This window comes from Miscanthus floridulus, chromosome 18, assembly GCF_019320115.1.
Source record: "Miscanthus floridulus cultivar M001 chromosome 18, ASM1932011v1, whole genome shotgun sequence".
In the NCBI taxonomy this organism is placed as follows: domain Eukaryota; kingdom Viridiplantae; phylum Streptophyta; class Magnoliopsida; order Poales; family Poaceae; genus Miscanthus; species Miscanthus floridulus.
This window is the reverse complement of record NC_089597.1, coordinates 59334712-59359715: the sequence shown is the minus strand read 5'-3', so window position 1 is coordinate 59359715 and position 25004 is coordinate 59334712. Positions and strand designations below refer to the sequence as shown.

Here is a 25004-nt window from a genome sequence, read left to right as displayed (position 1 = left end):
GTTAGTCTTGCAATTTTGCTCTATATGCCCAACTTGCTTGCATCTATTGCAAAACCGACCATTGCTCTTCACAAAGCTAGCTTTGGGAGTGACAAAGGTCGCCTTGCCTTTCTTGGGGGTATAGCCTAATCCCTCTTTGTTGAGAGAAAACCTTTGTCTACCCAAGCACTTTAGCAAGTGGGCCTCTCCACCATAGGCATTGCCTAAGGCACGAGTGAGCTCATTCACCTCTTTCTTGAGGGTCTCATTTTCCACTTTTAGTGAGGCATCACAAGTGATTCCATCACTCAAAGGTGAAATGGAAGTGGTAGTGCTACAAGAGGGGTTAGTGGGAGCAACTAAAATGGACTCATGAAAAGATTCATTAATAAGATCACATGTTAGTCCCACATCACATGATACGATCACTTGCTCCTTCTCAGTTTCCTTCACTTTGACTTGCTCAATGAGAGATGAGTGAGCTTTGCCAAGCTTCTCATGGGCTTCCATTAGCCTCTCATGAGTAGCATTAAGCTCATCAAGGGATTGCTCAAGAAATTTTACTTTCTTGCGCAATTCTTTGCAATCCTTTCTCTTCATCTCATTGCAAGCGTGCACTTGCTCACACATGTCCAAGAGCTCCTCCTTGGTGTACTCCTCATCCTCATCATCATCATCATCATTATCATTCCTACATGAGTCACTTTCACATTCATCATCATCACTCTCATCATATTTTACCTTAGTAGGCTTTCCATGAGACATGTCGATGGAGTGTCGAAGATGGAGGGCTTGTTGTTGATGGCGATGCTTGCTAGTGCTTTCTTGATAGATTTCTTGCCATCATCACTAGAGTCATCACTATCCGATGAGCCATCACTATCCCAAGTGACTACATAGCCTCCACCCTTCTTCTTTTGGAAGGTCATTCTCTTCTCCTTCTTCTCCTTCTTCTCCTTCTTTTCATTTTTACCTTTCTTGTGCTTCTTCTTCTCATCCTCATCATTATCACTATTGTAGGGACAATTTGCTACAACGTGATCAGGGCTCTTGCAATTGTAGCATATTCTCACATATTCTTTGCTTTTGGTGTGATCTCTTCTCTTTCTTGCACCATAGCCCTTCTTCTTCATGAATTTTCCCATCTTGTGGACAAAGAGGGCCATAGCTTCATCATCAATATCACTAAGATCATCATCATCACTTGATTCTTTCTTGGACTTGCCCTTGTTCTTGGATGATGATGAGCTAGCCTTGAATTCTATACTCTTCTTCTTCTTGTCTTCTTCCTTCTTGTCATCCTTGTCATCCCCCTCCCTTTCCACACGGTATGTTCTTGGGTCATAACATCACCTAGTACTTGGTTGGGGGTAATCTCCTTTAATCCTCCTCTTATGATGAGCAATCTCAACATCTCAAATCTTGGAGGTAGGCACATCAAGAACCGATGAGAGACATCATCATCCTTGATCTTCTCTCCCAATGCTTTCAAATCATTGACAATCACTTGCAAACGATGGAACATCTCCGGAATGCTCTCATATTCCTTCATCTTGAAGCTTGTCAATTTATCCTTGAGGATATACAACTTGGCACTCTTCACCACCGGTGTGCCCTCATATGTTTCCTCCAATCTCTTCCACACCTCATTTGCTCTTTCACAATCCTTGATTTGCTCAAACACCTTGGAATCAATGGCATTGTATATGGTGTTGAGAGCCATTGTATTACATTGCTTGTTGGTCTTGTCTTGGTTGGTGGGGTCATCGGGATCAATGATAGCATAGTCATTCTTGGTCACCTCCCATACTTGATCATTTATTGAACCAAGATACATCCTCATCTTTCTCTTCCAATAATCATAGCATGTGCCATCAAAGAACGGTGGTTTGCCCCCCACATGGTTGAACACAACTTGAGCCATAATTTGACACCGAGGTTGTTAAGCCTTTAATCAAACGGTGACCACGGCTCTGATACCACTTGAAAGGTCCTAATATGGCTAGAGGGGGGGTGAATAGCCTATTTAAAAACTACAAATCAACTAGAGCAATTTGATTAGTAAGACAAATGGCAAATTGCAAACTTGCTATAGCTCTACAAGGGTTGCAAGCCACCTATCCAACAATTCTAGTAGCAATGATCACTTGACACACCACTTGCAATCCTACTCGCTAGATGAACTTGAATAACAATGCAAGCTCTCAATTCTAATTACACTAAAGAGCTTGCTACAACTAGTTTGCAAAAATGTAAATGAGTGAGTAGGATGATTATACCGCCGAGTAGAGGAATGAACCAATCACAAGATGAAGATTAAGCCAATCACCGGGAGAATACAAATGACAAGAGACAACCAATTTTCTCCCGAGGTTCACGTGCTTGCCAACATGCTAGTCCCCGTTGTGTCGACCAACACTTGGTGGTTCGGTGGCTAAGAGGTGTTTCACAAACCTCGTCCACATGATTGGACACCGTAAGAACCTACCCACAAGTGAGGTAACTCAATGACACGAGCAATTTACTAGAGTTAACTTTCGGCACTCCACTGGGGAAGGTATGACTCCCCTCACAATCACCGGAGACGGCCACGAACAATCACCAACTCATGCCGATCCTCCACCGCTACACCAAGCCATCTAGGTGGTGGCAACCACCAAGAGTAACAAGCAAAATCCGAAGCGCAACACGAATACCAACTGCCTCTAGATGCAATCACTCAAGCAATGCACTTGGATTCTCTCCCAAAATCACAAAGATGATGGATCAATGATGGAGATGAGTGGGAGGGCTTTGGCTAAGCTCACAAGGTTGCTAAGTCAATGAAAAATGTGCAAGAGAGTGAGCTTGAGCCAGCCATAGGGCTTAAATAGAAGCCCCCATGAAATAGAGCCGTTGTACCCCTTCACTGTGCACTGATCGAGGTGACCGGACGCTGAACCCCGTGTCAATCTTCATTTAACTGTGATCGCCAGATCGCAATGGTCGACAGTAGACCGGACGCTCCGGCACAAGTGACCGGACGCTGAACCCTCAGCGTCCGGTCATTTACAGTAAGGTTCCAAAACTAGTTTTCTTTGACCAGACACGTCCGGTGGCACTTGACCGGACACAGCCAGCATTCGGTCAATTACCCTGATTTCTGTGCAACTACGTCAGCTCTGACCGGACACTGCCTTCCAACGTCCGATCAGTCAGAGGCCTAGTGTCCGGTCACATGACCAACGCTAGGTTATCATTGCCATGCCTAAGTGGACGCGTCGGTCCCCCTGAGACTAGCGTTCGGTCAGTTGTAAAATAGCGAGACTGACCCTCTTTCATTTCTATCTCCTTCACCCTTGCTCAAATGTGCCAACCACCAAGTGTATCACCTTGTGCACATGTGTTAGCATATTTTCAAAACTATTTTCAAGGGTGTTAGCACTCCACTAGATCCTAAATGCATGTGCAATGAATTAGAGCATCTAGTGGCACATTGATAACCGCATTTTGATACGAGTTTCACTCCTCTTAATAGTATGGCTATCTATCCTAAATGTGTTCACACTCACTAAGTGTCTTGATTACTAAAACAAAATGGCTCCTACATTTTATACCTTTGCCTTGAGCCTTTTGTTTTTATCTTTCTTCTTTTCCTAGTTCAAGCCTTTGATCATGGCCATGCCATCACCATTGTCATGATCTTCGTCATTGCTTCATCACTTGGAGTAGTGCTACCTATCTCATGATCACTTTGATACACTAGGTTAGCACTTAGGGTTTCATCAATTAACCAAAACCAAACTAGAGCTTTCAATCTCCCCCTTTTTGGTAATTGATGGCAACCCTTATACAAAGATATGAATTAAAGTTCATTTGAATCCATGTTGCTTGCCCAAGCATATTTACCATGTGTAAAGGATATGGACAAGTTACATGAACTCCATATGGTAGCAATTGCTCCCCCTACATATGTGCTAAGAGTTTGGATTGTAGCTTCGCACATATGCTTAGATAGGAAATATAGGAGACAATTTCTACCAAATGATGCTAAGGTATAAGAGATGGACCTTTGAAGCGTGATACCAATCGGAGTGCACCATTATACCATCCTTAGCACCATTAGTAACTAGACATACATAAAAACTACAAAACCCCATGAGATCAACATTACAAGCAAGGGTCTAGTTTTCATGAAATGAACATAAGTCTAGTTACTTTAGTTAGATACCACTTGATAGCTAGATACCACTTGTAAATACATAGGAATGAAATCATTAGATTACCTATGCATGCTAGATTTTTATTTCATCATTCAAATCTACAACTAGCATACACCACACAAACATAGATATTGAAATTAAGAATTTGTACCATGCAAGCAAATATATGTAATGCACATTCAAATGCACCATACAAGTTCATGAGCTTGCTCCCCCTATTTGTATGCTCAAAACTTTAATTGATCCCCTTCCTTTGTCATATTTTATCTCACCCTTATCTTTTCATCTTTTCTTTTCACTATCTTTGTACACTATTTCTCCCCCTTTGTCATCAATGACCACAAAGGTTTAAAGTAGAGATAGGTTGAGATTATTAATATCAACAATTAGCACAAAAGGTGAGCTCAAATTATAGATAGGTTGGGGTGAAACCATGTGAAATGAGGATCATTTTCCCAATTTGGTTCAATCTAGATTACTTGCAAAAGATATTTAACTCGGTTTGATCCAAGGACAAGCTTCTTCACACCTCCAAATAAGGGTTATCTTGTACCATGTTGAGTTAAACACTTATAGCTCATTTTATAGATCAAGCACTAGGTTTACAAGCCCACAAATATGTCATATGCTACCACTAGATCATTTCAAACATACAAGCAATAGTGGTACCATACATGCAACAAATTCTTTTGATTTTAATGAATGAGCCTATTCAAATGTGAAATATGTCTAGATGCACAAATCATGTCCTTAGCAAGGATGTATGCCATGCCAATCAACTTTTACCTTGGATTGCTCGAAGGAGAGGCATGTCATATAAATTTGGGGGTGCATCAACACATATTGGAGAAGTCAAGTATGTTCAATTCATTCCTTAGCTTGCAAAACCTCTTTTCATCAAGTGGCTTGGTGAAGATATTGGCAAGTTGATTTTTGGTGCCCACACTCTCAATGCAAATGTCCCCTTTTTGTTGGTGATCTCTTATGAAGTGATGATGGACATCTATATGCTTTGTTCTTAAGTGTTGAACCGGGTTGTTGGTGAGCTTTACGGCACTCTCATTGTCACATAGCAATGGCACTTCCTTGAATCTAATTCCAAAGTTACTTAAAGTAGCCTTCATCCAAAGTAATTGAGCACAACTACCGACCGAAATGTACTCCGCTTCGGCGGTTGAAAGTGCTACACTATTTTGTTTCTTTGATGACCAAGACACAAGTGATCTTCCCAATAGTTGACATGTGTCCGATGTACTCTTTCTCTCAACTTTGCATCCCGCATAATCGGAGTCCGAATATCCAATCAACTCAAATCTTGCTCCTTTGGGATACCACAATCCAACATTTTGTGTATGCTTCAAGTACCTCAATATTCTCTTTGTTGCCTTCAAATGACTTTCTCTTGGTGAGGCTTGAAATCTAGCACACATGCATACACTAAACATCACATCCGGTCTTGATGCGGTCATATAGAGTAGGCTTTCAATCATAGACCGATACATCTTTTGATCCACCATGTTGCCACTAGCATCACTATCCAAGCTTTCACTTGTCCCCATTGGTGTACTAATAGCTTTAGTAACATCCATTCCAAACTTCTTGAGCATGTCCTTGATGTACTTGCCTTGACTCACAAATGTGCCATTCTTCATTTGCTTGATTTGAAGACCAAGGAAGTAACTAAGCTCTCTAATCATGGACATCTCAAACTCACTTGCCATCATCTTGCCAAACTCTTCAGAAAAATCTTGATTTGTTGACCCAAATATGATATCATCAACATAGATTTGCATTACAAACAAGTCATTTCCAAGCTTCTTGGTGAAGAGAGTGGTGTCAACCTTTCCCATTTTGAATCCCTTAGAGAGTAGGAAATCCCTCAATCTCTCATACCATGCTCTTGGTGCTTGTTTCAATCCATACAAAGCCTTTCTCAACTTGTAAACATGGTTGGGTTTCTTTCCATCTTCAAAATCAGGAGGTTGCTCAACATACACAAGCTCATTGATGTACCCATTGAGAAATGCACTCTTCACATCCATTTGGTACAACTTGATGTTGTGGGCACAAGCATAGGCTAACAAGATCCTAATTGCTTCCAATCTTACAACCGGGGCATATGTTTCTCCAAAGTCAAGACCTTCAACTTAAGTGTAACCTTGAGCCACTAATCTTGCTTTGTTCCTTATTACTATCCCATCTTGATCTTGCTTGTTCCGAAAGACCCACTTGGTTTCAATCACATTATGATCCTTAGGCCTCTCAACTAACTCCCATACTTGGTTTCTTGTGAAGTTGTTTAGCTCTTCATGCATGGCATTGACCCAATCAATATCCCTCAAAGCTTCATCTATCTTTTTAGGTTCAATGGATGACACAAATGAGAAATGCTCACAAAATGAAGCCAATCTTGATCTTGTTTGCACACCTCTTGAAATATCACCAATGATAGTGTCCAATGGATGATCTCTTGCAACATTGGTTGGTTGAAGCACTTGCACTTGATTGCTAGCATAGGATTGATCACTTGGTTGAGATGATGAACTAGCCACTTGTTGTTGATCTTGCACATTGCCATCACTAGTGCTTGCTCGGATTTGATCATGAGAACCACTAGCTTGCACATTTGAGTTAGAAAGCACTTTATTCTTGTTATCTTCAATATCAATCACCTCTCTAGGCCTTAACTCACCAATGTCCATGTTTCTCATTGCCTTGACCAATTGAGTGCCTTTTACATCATCTAGATTTTCACCTTCCTCTTGGGAACCATTTGTTTCATCAAACTCCACATCATGAACCTCCTCAAGAGTACCACTAGCCAAATTCCAAACTCTATAAGCCTTGCTAGTAGTGGAGTAACCAAGCAAGAAACCTTCATCACATTTCTTTTCAAACTTGCTTAATCTAGTGCCTTTCTTTAATATGTAGCATTTACATCTAAAAACCCAAAAGTATGCTATGTTGGGCTTTCTTCCATTCAAAAGCTCATAAGGTGTCTTCTCCATCATGGGGTGACAATAGAGTCAGTTGCTATAATAGCAAGACGTGTTGATTGCTTCGGCCCAAAATGAATGACTCACATTATACTCACTCAACATTGATCTTGCCATGTCAATCAAAGTTCTATTCTTCCTTTCAACTAAGCCATTTGATTGAGGAGTATACTTGGCCGAGAATTGATGTCTAATTCCAAACTCATCACACGCTTCATCAATTCTTGTGTTCTTGAACTCACTTCCATTGTCACTTCTTACTTTCTTGATGGTTGTTTCAAACTCATTGTTAATGCCCTTGACAAAGGATTTGAATGTTGCAAACACATCACTCTTGTCAACAAGAAAGAATACCCATGTGTATCTAGTGAAATCATCCACAATCACAAATCCATATTTATTTCCACCAATGCTAGTGTATGTGGTTGGTCCAAACAAGTCCATGTGCATCAACTCAAATGCCTTAGATGTGCTCATCATGCTCTTCTTAGGATATGTGTTACCAACTTGCTTTCTGGCTTGACATGCACTACATAGCTTATCTTTCTCAAAAGTGACATCTTTCAAGCCTCTAACTAAGTCATGCTTGATTAACTTGTTTAATTATTTTATTCCAACATGACCAAGCCTTCTATGCCATAACCAACCCATGCTAGATTTTGTGATCAAACATGTTGACAATTGAGCTTCTCTAGTATTGAAATCAACCAAGTATAGATTCTCATATCTAAATCCTTTGAATATCAAGTTAGAGCCATCTACACTTATAATCTCTACATCATCCACACCAAATATGCACTTAAAACCAAGATCACACAATTGAGACAAAAGGTTGAAGTTCAAGCTCTCTACTAGTAGCACATTGGAAATGCTCAAGTCATTGGATATTGCAATCTTACCAAGCCCTTTGACCTTGCCTTTGCCATTTTCACCAAATGTGATACTATCAATCCCATTGCTCTTGTTTTCATTGATTGAATTGAACATTCTTGGATCACCGGTCATGTGTTGTGTGCACCCACTATCAAGAACCCAATGCCTTCCTCTGGCTTTATAATTGACCTACAAAAGAAGATCAATTCCTTTTAGGTACCCAAACTTGCTTGGGTCCTTGAAGGTTAGTTACCAAAGTCTTTGGTACCCAAATAGCCTTCTTCTTTGGGCCCACAATTGGTGTACCAATGAATTTAGCCTTCACACCATTGGCACCCTTAACAAGCATGTAACAAGAATCAAATTTGATTGAGGATACATTAGGTAGCTTATTCTTGTTAGTCTTGCAATTTTGCTCTATATGCCCAACTTGCTTGCATCTATTGCAAAACCGACCATTGCCCTTCACAAAGCTAGCTTTGGGAGTGACAAAGGCCGCCTTGCCTTTCTTAGGGGTATAGTCTAATCACTCTTTGTTGAGAGAAAACCTTTGGCTACCCAAGCACTTTAGCAAGTGGGCCTCTCCACCATAGGCATTGCCTATGGCGCGAGTGAGCACATTCACCTCCTTCTTGAGGGTCTCATTTTCCACTTTTAGTGAGGCATCACAAGTCATTCCATCACTCAAAGGTGAAATGGAAGTGGTAGTGCTACAAGAGGGGTTAGTGGGAGCAACTAAAATGGACTCATGAAAAGATTCATTAATAAGATCACATGTTAGTCCCACATCACATGATATGATCACTTGCTCCTTCTCGGTTTCCTTCACTTTGACTTGCTCAATGAGAGATGAGTGAGCCTTTTCAAGCTTAGAGTGAGCTTTTCCAAGCTTCTCATGGGCTTCCATTAGCCTCTCATGAGTAGCATTGAGCTCATCAAGGGATTGCTCAAGAAATTTTACTTTCTTGCACAATTCTTTGCACTCCTTTCTCTTCATCTCATTGCAAGCGTGCACTTGCTCACACATGTCCAAGAGCTCCTCCTTCATGTACTCCTCATCATCATTATCATTCCTACATGAGTCACTTTCACATTCATCATCATCACTCTCATCATATTTTACCTTGGCAGGCTTTGTCATGAGACATGTCGATGGAGTGTCAAAGATGGAGGGCTTGTTGTTGATGGTGATGCTTGCTAGTGCTTTCTTGATAGATTTCTTGCCATTATCACTAGAGTCATCACTATCTGATGAGCCATCACTATCCCAAGTGACTACATAGCCTCCACCCTTCTTATTTTGGAAGGTCATTCTCTTCTCCTTCTTCTCCTTCTTCTCCTTTTCATTTTTACCTTTCTTGTGCTTCTTCTTCTCATCCTCAACATTATCACTATTGTAGGGACAATTTGCTATAATGTGATCGGGGCTCTTGCAATTGTAGCATATTCTCACATATTCTTTGCTTTTGGTGTGATATCTTCTCTTTCTTGCACCATAGCCCTTCTTCTTCATTAATTTTTCCATCTTGCGGACAAAGAGGGCCATAGCTTCATCATCAATATCACTAAGATCATCATCATCACTTGATTCTTTCTTGGACTTGCCCTTGTTCTTGGATGATGATGAGCTAGCCTTGAATGCTATACTCTTCTTCTTCTTGTCTTCTTCTTCCTTCTTGTCATCCTTGTCATCCCCCTCCCTTTCCACACGGTATGTCTCTTGGGTCATAACATCACCTAGTACTTGGTTAGGGGTAATCTCCTTTAATCCTCCTCTTATGATGAGCAATCTCAACATCTCAAATCTTGGAGGTAGGCACATCAAGAACCGATGAGAGACATCATCATCCTTGATCTTCTCTCCCAATGCTTTCAAATCATTGACAATCACTTGAAAACGATGGAACATCTCCGGAATGCTCTTATCTTCCTTCATCTTGAAGCTTGTCAATTTATCCTTGAGATATACAACTTGGCACTCTTCACTGCCGGTGTGCCCTCATATGTTTCCCCCAATCTCTTCCACACCTTATTTTCCCTTTCACAATCCTTGATTTGCTCAAACACCTTGGAATCAATGGCATTGTATATGGTGTTGAGAGCCATTGTATTGCATTGCTTATTGGTCTTGTCTTGGTTGGTGGGGTCATCAGGATCAATGATAGCATAGTCATTCTCGGTCATCTCCCATACTTGATCATTGATTGAACCAAGATACATCCTCATCTTTCTCTTCCAATAATCATAGCATGTGCCATCAAAGAACGGTGGTTTGCCCCTCACATGGTTGAACACAACTTGAGCCATAATTTGACACCGAGGTTGTTAAGCCTTCAATCAAACGGTGACCATAGCTCTAATACCACTTGAAAGGTCCTAATATGGCTAGAGGGGGGTGAATAGCCTATTTAAAAACTATAAATCAACTAGAGCAATTTGATTAGTATGACAAATGGCGAATTGCAAACTTGCTCTAGCTCTACAAGGGTTGCAAGCCACCTATCCAACAATTCTAGTAGCAATGATCACTTGACACACCACTTGCAATCCTACTCGCTAGATGAACTTGAATAACAATGCAAGCTCTCAATTCTAATTACACTAAAGAGCTTGCTACAACTAGTTTGCAAGAATGTAAATGAGTGAGTAGGATGATTATACCGCCGAGTAGAGGAATGAACCAATCACAAGATGAAGATTAAGCCAATCACCGGGAGAATACAAATGACAAGAGACAACCAATTTTCTCCCGAGGTTCACGTGCTTGCCAACATGCTAGTCCCCGTTGTGTCGACCAACACTTGGTGGTTCGGTGGCTAAGAGGTGTTTCACAAACCTTGTCCACATGATTGGACACCGCAAGAACCTACCCACAAGTGAGGTAACTCAATGACATGAGCAATTTACTAGAGTTACCTTTCGGCACTCCACCGGGGAAGGTACAACTCCCCTCACAATCACTGGAGATGGCCACGGACAATCACCAACTCGTGCCGATCCTCCACCGCTACACCAAGCCATCTAGGTGGTGGCAACCACCAAGTGTAACAAGCGAAATCCATAGCGCAACACGCATACCAAGTGCCTCTAGATGCAATCACTCAAGCAATGCACTTGGATTCTCTCCCAATCTTACAAAGATGATTGATCAATGATGGAGATGAGTGGGAGGGCTTTGGCTAAGCTCACAAGATTGCTATGTCAATGAAAAATGTGCAAGAGAGTGAGCTTGAGCCGGCCATGGGGCTTAAATAGAAGCTCCCATGAAATAGAGCCGTTGTACCCCTTCACTGGGCACTGGTCGGGGTGACCAGATGCTCCGGTCATATTGACCAGATGCTGAACCCAGCGTCCGGTCGCCCGATGCTAGCCACGTGTCAATCTTCATTTAACTGTGATCGCCAGATCACAATGGTCGACAGTTGACCGGATGCTCCGGCACAAGTGACCAGACGCTGAACCCCCAGCGTTCGATCGTTTACAGTAAGGTTCCAAAACTGGTTTTCTTCAACCGGACATGTCCGGTGGCACTTGACCGGACATAGCCAGCGTTTGGTCAGTTACCCTGATTTTTGTGCAGCTACGTCAGCTCTGACCGGACGCTGCCTTCCAGCGTCCGGTCAGTCAGAGGCCCAGCGTCCGGTCACATGACCGACTCCAGGTTATCACTACCATGCCTGACCGGACGCACCGATCCCCCTGAGACCAGCATCTGGTCAGTTGTAAAATAGCAAGACCGACCTTCTTTCATTTCTATCTCCTTCACCCTTGCTCAAATGTGCCAACCACCAAGTGTATCACCTTGTGCACATGTGTTAGCATATTTTCACAAATATTTTCAAGGGTGTTAGCACTCCACTAGATCCTAAATGCATGTGCAATGAATTAGAGCATCTAGTGGTACTTTGATAACCGCATTTCGATACGAGTTTCACTCCTCTTAATAGTACAGCTATCTATCCTAAATGTGTTCACACTCGCTAAGTGTCTTGATCACTAAAACAAAATGGCTCCTACATTTTATACCTTTGCCTTGGGCCTTTTGTTTTTCTCTTTCTTCTTTTCCCAATTCAAGCCTTTGATCATAACCATGCCATCACCATTGTCATGATCTTTGTCATTGCTTCATCACTTGGAGTAGTGCTACCTATCTCATGATCACTTTGATACACTAGGTTAGCACTTAGGGTTTCATCAATTAACCAAAACCAAACTAGAGCTTTCAGTCGCTCAGGGGCTCCACAAGGGTGCACTACTACCTATCTTTTTTGTTGGCTATCATATGGTGAAACTCCTTCCTACCTGAACAAAAGGGTAGTTCATTCCTCTAATTTACCTACGTAGCTTTGTATCAAAACATTCCGACCAATCGCACCCTGTCTTTACCAATGGCTACAAGCAGCTGAGCCTCATGGGCCATGCCCTGGGCTCCCAAGGTTGTAGCCTATGGGACAAATGGGCAAGTACGAGAAAAAAAGAATAAAAAACAAAATTATGCTAAGGGAAAACTAAGGAACGAAAGGGACAAGCTTCCCCGAATGGAGTGACCCCATCACAAAAAACAAAACTGACTGTAGTCATTAAGTACACAAGAACATTTACACGGGGGCTCCCCACAAACTTAAACTTTTTACATCTACTATACTACTTATACTTTACAAGCTATTGGGGCGGCTCGGCGGCATCTGCTGTCGGTGCGACCGGCGAAGGATAGGGCTGCTCACCCCCCCCCCCCCCGGCGGGAAGACATTCCGCTCGGTCAAGGCCGGGGCGATGTCCACCTCCGACCCAGGCTCCGTGCCATCTGTAGGTTGGGCAACGTCCCACCGACGTACGCTTCTGGCCATGTCTTCACGGTGGACGTCCATCACCCACTACGTAGAGACTTGCTCTGCCACCAACCTTGCATGCGACAGCAAGCTCTCCCCGAGAGATTGGATGTCCTCCGTGCTCAAGCCATCAGCATACCCACTACAGATAGTGGTGAAGTCCAGGTTCGAGTGGTATGTCGCCACCGAGGTCAACACCCCCGAATCTCTGTAGAACAACCCACTTGTGATAAGGTCTCAGACCGCATTGGGGACCTCCACCAGCTGGACGGTGGGCGCGCTAGTGCTTGGTGCTGACCCAAAGACATCTGAGACAACAAGCTGGGCAACGTTGCGGATCTAGTCAAGTTCCCCCTCGAGAGCACGTCGCTCTACATGGGACTTGGCTAGCTCCTCTGCATTACGGCTGAAAGTCACCTTGACCGTCTCTAGGTCCCGCTCCAGCGATTCACCTTTCTACCTAGCTCTAAAAGAAGGGCGACAAGCTCAGAAACAGGCTGAAGGAAGAAACCAACACAACGAAAAGCAGAAAAGGTATGTACCAATGTGGAAGTTCTCAAGGGTGGAGAATTCCTCCGCCTACTGGGCCACTAGCTCGCATAGCTAGGCGCTCGCCTCCTCTGTCCCCATCACCTAGCCCTGAAGCGCGAGCATTTCTCGGTCTGCCTCCGACTGGGCCTTCCATTCTGACTCTAGGGCCTTCCACGCCAACTCTAGGGCATTCCGCTCTGACACCAAGGCGCTCCGCTCCGACTCAAGGGTCTCCAAGGATTTTTGGAGCACTGCCTCGGTGTTCGCTAGGGATGTCTGCAACCCTGCCTAGCAGGCCTTTACTGCCTCAAGCCCCCACTCGGCGGCGGTCACCCTCTCTACTACACGCTGCCCCTCCGCCCGCACCACGGTCACCTCAGCTGCCCAGTCCTAGGACTCATGGCGGGTGGACTCTAGCTAACGCTCAAGCTCAGCCACCCGGGCATGCTCCATCCAGAGGAAGCGAGACTTGCGGGATGACATCTCTTTTAGACCCTATGAAAACAAGCATGCTGAGGAAACCAACAAGAGATTCAGAGGTCAAGGACAAATACAGGAAACTCACCTCCGTGGCGAGCTACAGCTCGACCTCGACTAACTGCTAGGCGGACTTAACCCGCTCCTGGGTGTCCTCGAGCTTCACAGATAGGTTGGCGAGCTTAGACATCGTGGTGAGCCCTTTCCCCCCAAGGATATCCTAGAGCTAACACTCCTGGGAATCCCAAAGGATGAACCACACCTTTGTTGGGTCCTCGGGGCAGGGCCACTCTAGGTCACCATCCGGTAGCCCACCGGTGGGCCTAGCCTCCAACTGAACTTCCACCAGCTCCTACGACGATGTCATCAACCTCATCGTTGGATGGGATATCCACCACCTCAGTTGCGTGGGCCACCGCCGAATGTTTTGACTCCGTCCTGGCCATGTGTCCCCCTAGCGTCTTTGGCTTCGACCACAAGGGTGAGCCATGTAGCCCTCCATCTGGCGAGGTAGGGAGCTTGGTCTCCCTCTCCTCTTCCACCATAGCTGGTGGAGGATGGGCTACGAGAGTTACCTCCAACGCGACCTCCGCTGTCAGCACCAGGATCGTTGCCAATGTCGACACCGCCGCTGCCACCATACCAGCAACCGACCCGGGGGGCACCACCCCTGGAAGGGAAGGGTTCACCGCCGCCACCCTATCCCCCCCCCACCACTCACCGCGACACACTACAAGGTGGGCCTCCAAGTCTCCTACATGGGAGTTGGGGCAATGCTCAACCCTGTCATCGCCCGGCCACTAACAAAAAAGTGCAGGTAAGTCACACTCCAAAAAGACTCAACAGCAAAAGAAACAAAGAAAAATATACCACAAGGTAAGCGACATGACTCTGAAGGCAAGACCCGACATCAACGGGCCTGCAGGTCAAGGACCGCAACAAGGCTACGACCCGCGCCCCATCACTTCAGTCGAGGGCGGAGTCGTCCCAATCGGCTCCTGCCCAGCCTACGGGTCACCGCGACCCTCGGCTCAGGACTCCCCGACCAGGGCAACAGGTGGGGCATCCTCTGGCTACGAGTTGCGCGTCAGCACCGGTCTCAGCGATGCATGGGTGCCAGCCCGCTCCTCGGACCATCTGGCTTGCTCGGTCGCGTCCATGGCAGGCGAGGACGGGACCAACAATGCCACCAAGGGGCACGGTGACCGCGTCCGCTTTGCCTCCTGTTCATCGACGACGTCTATGCTCACCGCATGCTTCCTCAGCACAGGAACCACAGCGTGCCTCTTCGCCTCCTGCTCATCACCAGCGAACATCGACACAGGGTCGCGATGCTCCGCCAAGGTCACAACGACCTCCCGACTTTCCTCCTCCTCGGAGAAAACCATGTCATCCACATCGTGGGATCCTCTGACGCGAGCTCCGACTCGACGTCCCTCCTATGTTACCCGGCCTTCACACGCCGGGTGATCTTCTGCTCCTTCTCTCGCTTCTGTCGAACCTCCCTAGTTCTCTTCTTCTTCCTGGCATCTGCTGCCTCCTTCTGGGTGACCTGCCGGGCCATTCCCTCTGGTCCCTTGGGAAGGTGCGGCCGGGACTTATAAACTCCAAGCCCCTATGGAACGAGTGGCTCAAAATAAAAAAAATGAAAGCAGAGGAAGAAGCACGGACAAAATAGAAAGGAGCATACCAATCTGGACACGATCACAGAGTTGAAAGGTGCGGGCTTCCATTCGACCCTCTCTTTGGGCTTCACCTGCAGCACCCAGCTAAGGCAACTCCAGACCTCATCATCTGGTAGCTCCTCTAGCGATGCACGGTCTAGGTCTGATGGGCCATTGTACTTCCACATAGGTTGCGTCCTCTCCGCCAACGGCGCAACCCGATGGCGGTAGAGGGTGTGGAACAACCGCACCCCGTCAAGGCCGCACTGCATGAGCTTCTGGAGCTCCTCCTCGATAATCTCCACCTTCTTCTTCTCCCAACGGGCACAACCCCACGACCAACTATCCTGCTTCTCTGGCCTCCCACCAGTGAACGTCGGGAACGACACTTCTGCCAGATTCCTGATATAAAACCACTCCCCGTGCCACCCCTGGTTGGAGTCGCAGGGGATGTACGTGGGATACGAGCCTCCCGTGCTCCGTTTCCTCTGTAGGGCGAAACCCCCCACCGGCACGACCTTGGCCGGATTCCCTGCCATCAAAGCTCTCCTAGAGAATAGCCGCTGAAAGACGTCCGCGTGCGGCTCCATCCCAAGGAAAGCCTCGCAGACGGTGACGAAGCCGGCGATGTGCAGCACCCCCATCGGATTAAGGTGCTACAGCTCTAGACCCCACTCATTGAGGAGCCCATGCAGGAACCAGTGTGCGGGGTATCCTAACCCATGCTCATTGAAGGTGAGAAAGGAAACCACCTCATCAGGCCAAGGTTGTGGGAACTCCTCTCTCCCGGGAGCCCTCCAGTGCGGCACCTCCTTCGGCGGTAGAAACCCCTTCGTGGCGAAGGCCTTCAACATCGACTCCCTCACAGTGGACGACCTCTAGTCTGACATTTCGCTCTGGGATCACAAAAGGATTTGTGAGTTTTTCTCTTCTCCCTTGCTCTCTCCCTTTTCTTTCCTAGAAACTGTCGTGGCTCTCAAGAACGCTTTCGGCAAGAAGGAAAAGGAAAGGAGGCGGCAGATGAGGAATAGGCAAAAGAATAGGGCAAACCCTTCTCCATTCTCCTACTTAAGGAAAAGGGTACACCAGTTAGGGGAGGGCACGCCGATCAGGAAAGACGAAATGGTGGAGCGAAAAACCCTCTCTCTTTCCCATTTAATGCAGATGAGACGCGCCCTGGCCGATGAGACGTGCCCTGCCCGATGGAAAGGCTCTATCCTAGGTATGGCCCACCACTACCACACGCCAGCCACTACCACACGCCAGGCACAAGAACCAAAGCACTACCACACACAAGCACCCCCCGCATCCCTAGGCAGGACTTAGGAAAAACCCAAAATGAGATCTCCGCCAGGAGAGACCGTTGGGCTTCTTAAGTCGATCAAATGGCTTAGGAAACACACCGAGAGATAGGTAGGGAGTGAAAGGATGCCCCATGTAGGCCATGCCAACTCCATCATGAACGACGAGCATGGGTCCCATTCGAACATTTTTGACTAGAGCTTTTCAAACCCTATCACTCGAGTCATCAAGGTAACACTACCGACCCCCGCTATTTTCTTTATAATCATTTCATACATCCATACGCGCATCCATTCCATATGCCCGTGCCCCCCGGACGATTTGGGTCCTAAACCGTCCGGGGGCTCGGGAACTAAGCATCGCACATGCAGCGAGATGCATCACAATGCTCCGTGTTGCGTCACAAAGTGGCAGTTGCCTCATTCGACATGAGCAACAATTGACCGAGGTTTGAAGGCTGGCCCATGAAGGGCTCGAGGCTGCCCCACGTCAAACAGAGCCAGGGGAGAAAAATGCAGATGAGCCCCGTGTGGCCCTCGCCCAGTCTGGCAGACAGGGTCATCTCAACCTTCTCATTCGATCCTAAGCCTCTGCTAAGCCCATAGAATCTCCATCGAGGGGAGGCCATTAGGCCACCCGGGTCGGTCTCCAAAATGACCCAGGCATCTGTCGGGTTGTAGGTAAAGGAGCAGTGGAATGTCACAAGAGGGCTATGCCGACCCTGTCATGAACGACGGACCCAGATTCCACTCGATCATACCTGTTAGCAAACTCACCGAGCGTGTCACTCGAGCCCGAGCGATCGGGACAAGTGACAAAACTCAGCCCCTTCGGTTGTGAGGAACCGAGGACGGGGTAATGCACACAACTCAAATCGACCCCTACTAAAGCCCAACGGGGCTGGGGGGCTCAAGACACAAAATGCCTGGGTCTACGACCCCGAACTCGCCCCATCCGGCTATGCTTTGATTGCACTCCAAAACTATCTAGGTCTGTGACCCTGAACTCGCCCCATCCAGCTATGCTTCGACTGCACTCCAAAATGCCTGGGTCTGTGACCCCAAACTCGCCCCATCAGGATCCACGACTCCAACTCGCCTGGTCCCATGGCACACACCGACGCTAGGATCAGCGAGCTCCATCTCAATTGATCCCTAAACTAACTAACTAACTACCTCAACTGCATAGACTACACCAAGGATAAGATCAATGACTCCGACTCGCCTGATCCTATGGCGTGCACCAACGCCAGGATCAGTGAGCTCCATCTCATCCAATCCCTATACTAAACCGCCTTAGCTGCACAGGCAGCACCAAGGCCAGGATCCATGACTCCAACTCGCTCGATCCCACGGTGCGCACCTACGCCAGGACCCACGAGCTCCATCTCATTTAATCCCTTAACTATCTGCCTCACCCGATCCCACGGCGTGCATCGATGCCAGGATTCGTGAGCTCTGTCTCACCCGATCCCCAAAAAGCTAAATGCCACGACTACGCAATGATGCCTTGGTTGACAATCCTGTCTCGACTAAAAAGCACGCACACACGCCCGTTGACAAAACACCCCCAGACGATTCTGCCCAAATCACCCAGGGGCTCGAGGGCTACACCCGTGGACAAAACAAAAACCTCCCCCACTGGCAACACGAAAAATCCCATAGATAGTTTTTCCCGAACCGCCCAGGGGCTCGGGGCCTACACCCGCAGGTGCACTCGCGCGCACCCACCATCGAGGAAAAAATCCCCCAGACGATTCTACCCAAATTGCTTGGGGGCTCCTGTCGTGTTCATAAACCCAGGGTCCCTCGCGGACCGGCTTCCCAACAAAGGCTCGGCTCAAGCAGACAAATGCGCAACTCATGGGCCAACCCAAGTGACTGAACAATAGGCTAGATAGGCAATCCAATCAACGACCGGAAGGTCTGGCCAAGGAGGAACGGCACCCGCCTTCCGACTCCGGCCCACCTCTTCGATCGGAGCGCCTACTTCGGTCTCGAGCCCACCTCCGGACGGTCCCTCCGACCGAAAGGCATGGCAAAGCACTACCTCTGACTCTGACCCCACGTCTCTGACTGGGGTATACAAAGACCCTGCTCACTGCTCTTCTCCGACTGGCGCAACCAGAGCGGACTAGGACCAACCGACCGGGGACGCCCGCTCGGAAAAGACCATGTAATGGACGGAGAAAGCAAGGCAAGGCGCACAAGTCAAACCATGGTACCAGGGACCGTACCCTATAAACTTAGAGGAATAGTACTCTACAACCGCCCTGACACAAACAGTGTTGTAGGCGCTGACATTTTCCCTACAGTATTGTGGGCACCATTAACTCCCATACGGTAAGGCCCCCCACATGCCTCTGGGCATCGACAGTGTTGTGGGCATCGGCATTTACCATACCAAGTGAACATGGTGAAACTCCTCACATGCCTTTGGGCGTCAACAGTATAGCAGGTACCGACATCTGCCACACCCGCACAAAACGACGTAGCCTCCCACGTACATCCGACAACCAATAGTATTGTGGGCGCCTACCATCATCATGTACCCACCGGCGTGGGCAACAAGGCTTAGAAGCATACGTACTCTCTCCCTCTCACTTGTAAGCCCATCCCCTTCATCTATAAAAGGGGACGTGCTCTCTCCCAGGAGACTAAGTTAAGCCAGTTCATCCAAGAAAATCCAGAATCATTAGATCGACCAAGTTCACTAGTTCATAACCACAGAACCGCCAGGTTCGAACCACAAGCACACGCTTGAACACTTAGCTCATAGCAGAGCTCCTGTCGCTCTCGGCCCTTCCGACTGGAGCCTGGCCGGATCTCTTGTACCCCCCATATTTCTCCTTCTTGTTTGTAACCCCACAGCAAACTTCGAGCACCTGGGCTCAGGAATAAAGTCACCGACCGACTCAAACTGGACGTAGGGCACGTTGCCTGAACCAGTATAAACCATATGTCATTGAGTGCTAGGCCACCTCCAATCACAACGTACGGCAAAACAACAAATATTTACATGTTGGTCACTTTCTGCACCGAAAACTGGCTTAATTATGTCTACAGCTAGCTTAACCACACATTGCAAGACTTTCTTGAAGTTGTTGTGAACTGTGCCTAGTGATCTCTCAAATCTATCCTTAGCTTGCCTAACTGACTGTGGTGCTCGCAGCATCCACAGAAACAAGACTAAAGCCTCCACCGAGGTACTCTTTGTGCTTGATTTGAGGCCATATGACTCAACCAAAAGATCATGAAGTCGATCAAACATAGTTGGGCTCATTCTAAACATGTTGTAGGATCTCTTTCTATCTTCTAGAGTTCTCTCTACCCATTGCAACCCAGTTACCATTGGTTTCCTTCTCTTAGCCTTATTGCAGTATTTGTCATAGTGATCAGCAAACAAAAGCATACCATCCAGGAAACCTTTGTCGTCATCATCAACAAGAAGTCTAAAGAGTTCCTCATCACTTGACTCATCTGGATTGTCCCCATCCCTTGTTGAATTACCATCCTGGCACATAAATGCATCACAAGCTCAGTTAGATGTTAAAATATTACAATTGAAATGACAAACAGGCTCACATCACAATCATAATTCAAAGTCATCACATTCATAACAGACATAGTGCACATTCATAACAGATATAGTTCAAATGACACACTTAGTGCAATGACTGACATAGTTCAAATGATACACTTAGTTCAAATGGCACACTTAGTTCAAATGATAGACTGAAATTAAGATAATAGAATCTAGATCAGGTTGTTGACCCTAGCATAGTGCTTCAAGAAGGCCAACCTTCCTTCTGCTGTAGACATTCCAAGGAAGAACTCCATACTATTTTCTTCATTGAAGATCCTGTGTACAACAAACCACTCAGGGACAGTCTCAGATACCCCGCACTCTCTAGCCAACAGCTGCACTAGCCTAATCTTTTCACTGTTGGCATTCTCCCTCTGTTGCTTCACACTCAAATGTTGCTTGAACATGTCATTCCTCTCAGCTTGAATCTTAGCGTTGTCGCTCATGTACTTGTTCATGGCCCTAAGTGTTGGGCTCTTCTTGTGAGAACTAGAGCCAGTGGTGCTTGTGCTGCGTGCTCTCTTGTGGCTACTGATGTTAACTAGAGTATGTACTTGTTCAAGGTCGTCAGTTGCATCCTCCTCTTCCTCATCCATAGTTCCAGCTACAAATGAGGTTGAGCCATCAACAACTACACCATGGAAAATTTGGTCCATTTGATCCAAGTATTGTGGCCACTCCCACCTGCATTTCTTCCATTCTGAGTGGCCCTGCAGAACATGTGCTTACCATAGTGAGTATGTGATCAACTAACTTGTGGTCAGACAGGAAACAAGCAGTTTTGCAAGTACCTTAGTATTGTAATTCCACCATTGATCTGTTGCATCAACCGTGCCATCCTCTCTATAGCCTAAGACAATGTCATTCTACAGTCTTCTTATGAATTGCCATAGTCCCTTCAGTTGCCTAATCCTGTTAGCGATCTGCTTCTGATCATGCACCAAATTGGTTGCAGCATTATACCTAAGTATAATCTCCCTGTACCCTCTCTTTGACATGTTTCCTTTGATGCAGTTACCCTTGTCAATTTGGTCAACCCACAAATTACACAAAATTTTGTTATGTGGTTCTGACCAATTTGCCTTGTCAGTTCTAGCCTAAACCATGGATAAACATAATACGCAAATACATTACGAACATGGCAAAATCCAACACCAAGCATATTTTGCAAGGTTTGAGAATGTACCGGGTCATAAGCATTCAGAAATATCTCTTCGATGTCGGTGTCTTCAGCAGCATCTTCGGGGTTGATGTTGAAGTTGTCTACTGCAATAGCACTCATCGTGGCTCCTCGATGTCCACCGCAGCTCCTCAAACTGGTAGGCATGGCGGAGGTAGATCCATTCATGCCATGAACGCCGACGTTCATAGGAGGCAAGGGAGGGCCATGGCCACCACTAGAGGATGACGACATGGCATGACCGGCCATGGTGCCTCCTCCACCGTCACTGCGAGCCGCGCGTAAGCCGAGGGTTCAACTGCCACTATGGACGCGAATGGGAGGGGGACCCATGCTGCCGCCGATGCCTCCATCGTACGTGCCAGAGCGAAAGAGGACCTCATAGCCTGCCATTTCGGACCACCCTTCGCCATGGGAGTTGAAGTCGAGTGCTGCCATGCCCGTCCGGGGATCATTGAGGCCGCTCGAGCCTAGAAACGGATATGCCATGTCGGAGAACATGTCAAAGCCACCACCGGGGGAATACGGATCAGGTTGCGACAGAAAGTCCCTAGTGCGGTCACCGTCGTCGTAGCCGTTGCCATTGTAGCCGTCCATCTGCGCCACGCGGATCTGGATCTGGATGGGGGGAGGAGAAGCTGGAGCTGGACGGCAGGGAGGAGGAGCTAGATCTGGGTGCCGGGGAGGAGGAGCTAGATCTGGGCGGCGGCGGAGGGCGGAGCTAGGGTTGGTGCAGAGGGAGAGAGGACGAGAGCGGCGGGCGGTGCTAGGGTTCGCGCGGAGGGAGAGAGCGAGAGCGACGGGGGCAGTGGAATGGATAGGGTACCGAGTGCGGGGTGGGTGGGTGCGGGGGTAGTGGCCGTCCGGCTCGCGCCCCCAGGCGTTTTAGCCTAGTTTTGGGCCTCTTCGGTGCTAAATGGCAAAACTTTAGCCCTCCCCCTTTTGCTCTATTTGCCCAAAAGATGGGCTAAAAGTTTTGCTCCACCTGTTTAGATCTATTTACTCCTAAAGTACATGTGTTTTAATTGCTTAGCTTGTACAACTCACCTCCTCGCAGGGCTTCAATGTACTGAAATGAAAGGATTTCGGTCAGTGCGCCAGAGGCATTATTGATGACTTCAATAATGTGCTGTGGACAAAATCACAATTTTTGTGTCCCACAGAAAAAACACAAATAGTAGAGCTATTTGATTGTATTTACTCCTCCTCCCAAAATAAATGTTTATAGCATTCAAATTTTGTCAAAAATACTTGATCTTCTCACTTCTCAATGCATCTTTCTCTTTTCCCATTGCATCTCTATCTCTACTTCTTGAAATATATTTTGGTCTTTAAGCTTGAGCGTTGGTTCCCATGAGGGATTTAAAACATCATTTACTTTGGGACGAAGGAAGTATACTAATTTCCACATGCTGGTGAGCAACCCTTTAAGTGATCATTGGTACTCCATGATCTATCATATTTCCTATAGATGTTACCCCCCTTCACCCTTAAATATAAGGCCTGCACATATTTTAAAGTTAAGACTTTATTGTCTATAATAAACAATTGTGTAATCACATACAACTGGCTATGTAAGATTTATATTCTGTACTATATAAAACCGGCTAATCAACTTTATACAGAAGAGTATTAATATTTGTGGTCCCAATCAAATACAAATGATAATATATTTTATGGTGTATACAATGAACGTAGATGATTTAAATTAGAATAACTCTATAAGTTAATTTATTTCGACAAACACTACTGATGACGGACGCTGCAGCCCCCGGTGTTCGTGGACACCAAGATGGCGTCGAGCGTCGCCAAGGCCAAGCGCTTCTCGCCATTTGTGCCAACGTCCGACGCGTACGCGCACGCGGCCGTGCGCTGGATCGGGCACGGCGCGCTCTGCGTACCCAACGCCGGGCACCGGGTCCAGCGGTGCCTCACTGCCGTCATGCCAGACTGCATTCACGACTGGCTCCGCCTCCGTGAGCACCTCCGGCAGCGGGCACTCTTCCAGCGGCTCAGGTCGGCACGGGCTGCACCGAGCACCCCGACGATTGGGACGACTTTTCGGGAGAAGAGTTAGCAATGTGCGTGGCCAGTGGCTAGTGGCCACTGTCCTCTATAAACTGCGTCCTACTAGCATTGGGCTATGTGGTTGGAACGTGTAATCTTTATTGGCTTTGTATTCGCTTTCCCAGAGGATATTATTGTAGCGTGTTTGGTGGATCGCGATATGATATATGCATGCCATTCTAACAGCCAGTTTGATAAGGTTATTAGCTCCATTCCGTGACGACCTATCTGTTTTTTTCAAGGAAAAAAATTTCGGGCACTTGGGCTTTTATCTAACTTTCAGTTAGATTTGAAGGCAGAAAGGGATCCTTGGAAGAGCATGGAGCCAACAGATATCAAACTGGGGATATGCATTGCTTAGTGCGAACACATGGTGCATATGTGCTTATGCGTGTGAATGATGAACGATTGCCAAGAGATGACCAAGCTTTGATTTAGTGTTGAGATTAGTAACCAAGGCTTGAGTAGTGATGTGTGTGCAACATGTCTCTTGTCTTGTGATGTGCAGGTGTTGAACGTTGAGATGGTTGATGACAATGGAGAAGGTCAAGCGAGTTGACGATGGACTCGGAGCAGTGAAGGTCGAGCATAGAGGCATGGACTAAGGGACTGAGGGCCGGAGAATGGACCGCGTGGACGGCTAGCACTTGGCGACATCGGCAAGTAAGTGTACATGCGATGGAGCGTAGATAGTGTTGAAGGATGTCAAGACGGAGTATTTATTTAGTTAAAGTTAAGATCTATTAACTCTTCAAAATACGACATCTGACCGCTCCTGGAGCCACTTCACCATGCGACCAACCAAACGGCAACACAGCCAATGGCTCCACCAAAAAAGGTCTCGCCCGTCGACTGGAGCTAAAACACCATGGAGGAGCTGAAAAGTTTGAGCTTCAACCAGCTCCATCTCGCTCTCGTGGACCCTACCTTACTGACACTCCGGAGGAGCCAAGGAGGAACCACCCACAACTCCGGCTTCCTCGTGCGCTGCACCTAGCGACAACATAATTTGCACTCCGCCACAGCGCCATATGGTGAGGGGCCAACGCCGGTGGAGGAGTCTAGTGCCGATGGAGGAGGGCCGGTGCCGGTGTGGTTGCACAGGGATTGGGGATAGCGAGAGAGATCTATGAGAGAGATGCTGGCGTGAGAGATCCATGAGAGAGATGCGGAGAGATGAGAGATATAGGGGAATAAAAGGGTGAACCCAATGACAGTTGGGTTCATGTATGAAGTGGACCCAATAAAAAATTGCTCCACTAAATAAGCAGAACTATTTTAGTTAAAATTGTAGCTCTACCAAATGAGCCACTCTGTGA

At 46.9% G+C, this 25004-nt stretch overlaps 1 pseudogene; it reads left to right on the top strand.

Moving 5' to 3' along the window:
* The window catches only part of LOC136521962 (very-long-chain 3-oxoacyl-CoA reductase-like protein At1g24470), a 90463-nt pseudogene extending 66654 nt beyond the window's left edge, over positions 1-23809 (top strand).
* Positions 23810-25004: the final 1195 nt, after the last annotated feature.